The following is a 6,000-nucleotide window of genomic DNA, read 5'->3' on the forward strand; positions in this document are numbered from 1 at the left end:
TAGTTATTTAATAAATGATATTGTTGAAATCATTGCGAGAATAATAAATTTAAAAAAATAGAGAGAAACTAAAATTGCTATAAAAAAAAAGAAACTCATTCCTTAAACTTAAATCATGGGTTAGTTAGTTATTTTCATGGCACATACATATACTACACAATTATAACCGGTCTTGACAAATATTTGAGTTCATAAAAAAAAGTAATTAAAATGTTTATATGAAATATTATTAAATAGAATCAAATAAAATTAACAAAGTGCATATTTCTCGTGGGTCACCATTCTTCGATCAACGTTCACATAAATCATAAATAAATACATCATAAAATATAATAAACTAGCATCACCAATAAGTTTAGATTCAATTAAATTATTTTTGTTGTATTTTATATTAAAACATTGTGTTAAAAGATAAACAACAAAAATAATCAGTGAGCGATCACGTGATTGATAGGGAAGAAAAAAAAAGTATGTATAAAAAATGGGGGAGAAAATGTAGAAGAAATTGTAGAGAAGAAAAAAGAAATGAGAATGTAAAGAATAGAATCAACACGAAAAGGTAAAAGAGAAAATAGGTGGGAAAGATTTTTTTGGATAAAAAAGAAAAGTATCTTTCCATCGTATATTTCGACTAAAGTATCGAACGTAGTAAAGTTACTCACGTGAACCTTATGTTCGGGGGTAGAGGGTAGATTCGGAGTATTTGGCAGAGAGCCCCCCGTGGGGGCGCAGTGCCGCAGCCGCGCCAGGGCCGTACGAAGTCCCTCCGTCACGAGGCTCTTTTATTTATTCTCCTTCTCTCGGTTTCGCCTTCGCCAATGCCAACGACGGTTTCAAAACTCTCCTCTCGCAATGGCAGCAGCCTCGACGATTTCCTTTTTCCAACTGGATGTCCCTGACCCGAGTGATTTCACCCTTGTGACGACTCTTCACGAGGACCATTTCACGCTCGACGTGAACTCGAACGTTCCAAGACTATGTCTGATCTCGATAACATTTACCCTTTCTTTCTTTCTCTCTCTTTTTTTCTCTTACTTACTCTCTTTCTCTTTCTCTCTCTTTCTTCTTCGACTTAGATCTTTTTCTCTTCGTTTTCTCTTTTATTATAATTATTATTCTCCTCTCGTTGAAGTTGGAACAGTATGACTTTTCCTCTTTCTTGCCTTCTTAACGTTCTTATCTATTTCACTGTGCTCTTCTCCTTTAAAGGACTAAAGAACGACGAAGGTCCTTCCTCTTAGTCAAAAGGAAGGGGACCTTATCAGCCCTTTTACAATGCCCTGGGTGCCGATGGAATTATTATAAATTTCGTCTAACGAAAGGCACTCTTCTTTCCCTTTCTATCCCTCTCTCTCTCTCACTCTCTCTCTTTCTCACTTTCTTTCTTTCTATCCTTTTTCCTCCCTTCCTCTTAGTTTCTGCCTCCGGCTTATTCAATTATTTCACTTCTACGAGGTACCACCGCCGTCGAGACCGCCACCGTGAATCCCGGAACGAAGATTAAAGTGCTTTTGGCGATTATGAACGATTTAGGTTAAGTATTTTCCCGTTTTTTCTTTTTTTTTTTTTTTAAGTTATTCCCCGTCTTTTTCTTTTTTTCTTTCCCCCCTCCCGCCCCTTCCTTCGTTAGTTCGTTCCTCCTTCGATCGGTTTCACGCGAAAAACAAACAAAAAAATCCTCTCTCCTTCTCTCGATTCTTATTTCCAAATCGTTCGTATCTCCGTTTGATTTCGTAATATCATATTTTTATATTTTCAATTTATTTCTCATATATATATATAGTTTTTCTTTAACTCCTTCTTATTATTTTCTTTTAATTCGACATCGAAGACAGGCTATCGAGCGGGTTCGCAAGCTTCTGAAACAGAAAGCAGGATCCGTCGTGAGGAAATTGTATCGACGTGCCTGAGATTCCTTCGTTGGTTCCCCCCTACCCTCCCGAACCCTCCCCCTCGCCATCACCCACCACCACCCCTCACCCCCCTATCTCTTTTTCTTTTTTATTTACTCTCTTTCTTTCCCTCTCTCTCTCTCTCTCTTTCTCTCTTTCTCTTTCTTTCTCTTTTTAGATAGCTTGCTATCCATCTTGTCGACGCAACTTTCTAAAGTTAACTTGTCAACCCCCTTAAGAGAATTCAGCCGATGCGGTCGATCTGGCTTGTAAGCTTGTTACAAAGGCCGTCGAGGGACCGATAAAAGGAACGACAACGGAAAGATGCTCGACCGGACGTCGTCGTTATAATTATAATATCGACTCTCGCGTTATCAAAGTTTCGTTGGACTTGTGAGAAATAACATTGAGTAAATAATCTCCTTTCATTTTCGTTTATTACGACGACGACGACGACGACGACGACGACGACTACTTCTTCTCGATTCCGAGGTTTCTATTATTGGTATGAAACGTCAAAAATTAATAATTAAAATATTGCATAGGTACCGTTTGCTTAATGTACTTCTGAAATTCGTATAGTTTTGTTGAAATGTGCCCAAAAAATTTAATACGATGTAACGGATGACTTTCTTTTCTTTTTTTTTTATTGACTAAACTATTTTTATTTACTATGTATGAGAATTCACGTAATTTGTACGCAATGTGTTAAGGATTTTTTCGATTATTCGATAGAAAAGATACGTTTATTTTTTTTTTTTTAACAACATCGTTAGAATAATGTTTTTTTTTTGTTAATTTTATATTTCGTACAGAATGCAATATATTAATTTGTTTATATATATATATATATATATATATATATTTATACGTATATATTATTTATATTTATGACAATTAGTAGAAATTATTTGACGACGCGTTGTAATTCGAACTTACAATTAGTAGACGATTTTTTAAAACTGTTTATGAATATAAAGATTGTTATCTATATTGGTTTTAGTTCTTAAAAATCAATATTACGTCAGTTATATAACTGAATAGAGTCGAAACACGATCGATATAGTATCAAAAATAATAAGTATATCGAACCGACATGATACAGGATAAATTCAGTAACTAACTATTTTTCTAATAATAATATTTATAATAAATCAATATTCTCTTTTTTATTTTTAATTATTCAGTACAATAAATACGGACCAGAATCGAAATAATAATTTTCAATGAAATCTGTTAAGTCAAAACATAATCAAGCACGTAATCCATTATTTTGTAAACTGAACTTCGTATTCCAAAAATATATTTCATATTTTCGACTAATTTTATATCATAAATTATTACATTCTTTGAACTGTAACGTTAATTACCAAATATCTTGTACCAAACAGTTTGAATATTATTTTCGGAAATCGTTTCAATCCTTGCTTTATAGATTTATACCATAATCCTAAATATTTGCGTATTAACCCCTTTGAATAAATAAAAGTTAAAGATTATTAAGAGTAGAGAATTATTAAGCTTTGATCCGTTAAATTTGCATTTGTAATAAAAAAAATTCTTATAGAATTTATGCGAAAAAAATAAATTTTTATTCACTTTTTATTTCTTTTTATTCATCCTTTTTTTTCTTATACACTTTATTAATATAAGTATTAAAAGAATTATAATGTGACGATTATATTTTGTTGTTCAAATATCTGGTTCTTTTAACTTAAACCACTTAGAATTATTAATATTACTGCTATTCAAGTGTTACACGTAATCTAAATAAATAAATGAAATCCAAGTCATAAAACCCGTCCTAAGCTTTATATCGTGTCTACTTTTAAAATGAAAAAAAATATCTATTCTCTCTCTCCTTTTCTCTTTCCCCAGGCTTATCTTTCCTTGTGACGATGATTAAAAATTCTGAGTAGAGAGGAAACACGATTTATTTATTAACGGGAAACAAAGAAAACATCCTACCCATGAATTTTAAATGAAAGCTTTCTTTATTACTACAACAAAAATAAGAATAGCAGATGAAATCTGATAAGGAAGGATGAAGATGAAATGTGAGAGAGAAAAAGAGAGAGAGAGAGAGAGAGAGAGAGAGAGAGAGAAATGTAGAAAGGCAGAAAATAAAAAAATAATCTCTTATGTTTAACATTATTAAGGATTTTCATGTCCTACTTGTATATTTTATTATATAAAAATATTTCTTACTTGAAATATATTCATAAGGATATCCTGTATAAAATTCAACAAATTTCTAGTTGTAAATTACTACTACTTTAATATATATTTTTTTCAAGTACTAATAAAACAAAAGATATATAAAATAATTTCATAAAGTAAAGAAAAGAATTCGATTTAAAAAAATTAATATTTTTTTCGTAGGGGAGTAAGAAAAAAAATGTTTAGAAAAATGCAAAACAAAGATTGTATATTTTCTCGTAATGTATTCTAAAAAAAAATGTCGTTTCTAAACTTGTTAAGTTGTTTTAGCGAGAAATAGATGTTGCAACGAACTTTGTAATTGCAAATGATTGTGCAATAGTGTTTATGATGGTAGTTATGAGTTAATTTCACGGATCACGAAGACATAGTCTTCCTTGTCACCGAAGTGTCGCGTACGAATCTAAATTCACTGAGCTTGCAGCTATTTCATATCGAAGTTCTAGAACACAGAAAGAGAGAGACAGAGAGAGAGAGAAAGAGAGAGAGAGAGAGAGAAAGAGAGATGGAATATATAGCTCGTAAACCTCATCAACGAGACGACAGGGGCAACGAAACCGACAAATTATGACTGACGTCTGCCAATTAGAGCATTGGTCAATCCTTTGTTTTGTGTAAATATATACATACATATGTATGTGTGTCTCTAGTTGACTATATTCTTCGAATATCAACATCAGAGAAAAGGGTCACTATCCTTTCTACTGGGTGATAAAAAATGAAATATTATAAATTTGTACGATGTGATAAATAGGATCAATATATTATTATAAAAACTTTTTTGAAATATATAGTCATTTAATATGTTTGTAATATAAATGTTTAAAGTTATGACAAATGTCACAGTTACGTTGTAGTGATTGCTGTGTTCTATAGAAGATATTTCAGGTATGCATTAGATTCAGTACAACCCCTAGCATAGACGTATAATATAATTTACCTATCAACAAAACCTTGTTCCCCTTTACCAGGTCATTAGATAGAGATAGCATTGAGAATCTTATTTTTTAGTAATGGTTATTATATTTTATTATATATACTTATATTCGTTTCTTATTTCATCAGACAAATTAATGATATTTTATTTTTCATCACCCCTGATTCGTTCTAACATATTCCTGGGGACGCTTTTGTCTTTGATTAATAGGAATTCGATGAAAGTATAATAGCCGTCTATCGATTATGTTCTCTACCGCTTAGACATCTATATTTATCATGTGTAAGTATATAGACAATTTTGTAAAGAATATATTTCTTTGAGAATCGTGCACGAGATCATATTTTTTTTATGAAAAAAACAAAAAAAAAAGAAAAATTAAAAAGAAACAATTACAAAATAACTTATCTTATATAGTTGTGTTGTTAATACTAAAAACGTATGAAAAATTGTAAAGAATTCGATTTAAAGTATACCTCATATTTCATGCTGCTTTTTTCCTCTTTTCACGAGTTTACGCGAAGTCACGTGTGTTATACATACACAGATAAAACTTATGCACACTATTATTAACTTGAGCTTGGTGTATTGTGTTTAATCGATGAAAGAGTATATCATCCACGTTGTATTATCAGAGACCGATCGAAGCTGAACTTCCTTTAATCAGTATAACAGAAGAGTATTCTTCGTTCGACTTCCGCCCATCGATCCTTTTTCCTTTCTCCTCATTCTCTCTCTCACTCTCTCTCTCTCTCTCTTTCTTTCTGTCTTTCTTTCTTTCTGTATGTCTTTCTGTCTTTCTCTTTTTTTCTCATTATCTTTCGGAGAAGTCGTCATTACACGAAACTCGTTAGTCCGTTTATACGGAAAAAGTTCTGCTTTTACATTCGTGCCCTGCATACACGACTTTGTCTCTATATATCAACTTCATATATATATATATATATATAT

The 6,000-nt window shown here is 31.7% G+C and overlaps 1 protein-coding gene across 11 annotated transcripts in view; it reads right to left on the reverse strand.

The window, feature by feature from the left end:
* The window catches only part of LOC106786409 (flocculation protein FLO11-like), a 128,976-nt gene that overhangs the window by 75,038 nt on the left and 47,938 nt on the right, over positions 1-6,000 (reverse strand). For 7 of the 11 annotated variants that reach the window (XM_014747767.1, XM_014747766.1, XM_014747774.1 and 4 more), the window contains one exon: positions 663-1,859. The gene's annotated coding sequence lies outside the window, so the exon portion shown is untranslated. Of the gene's footprint in view, positions 1-662; positions 1,860-5,525; positions 5,775-6,000 lie in introns of those variants that run through there. The other 4 variants (XM_014747769.1, XM_014747764.1, XM_014747771.1 and 1 more) reach the window with 2 other exon arrangements.

Source organism: Polistes canadensis, unplaced genomic scaffold (genome assembly GCF_001313835.1).
Source record: "Polistes canadensis isolate GaletaPanama2010 unplaced genomic scaffold, ASM131383v1 scaffold_73, whole genome shotgun sequence".
In the NCBI taxonomy this organism is placed as follows: Eukaryota; Metazoa; Arthropoda; class Insecta; order Hymenoptera; family Vespidae; genus Polistes; species Polistes canadensis.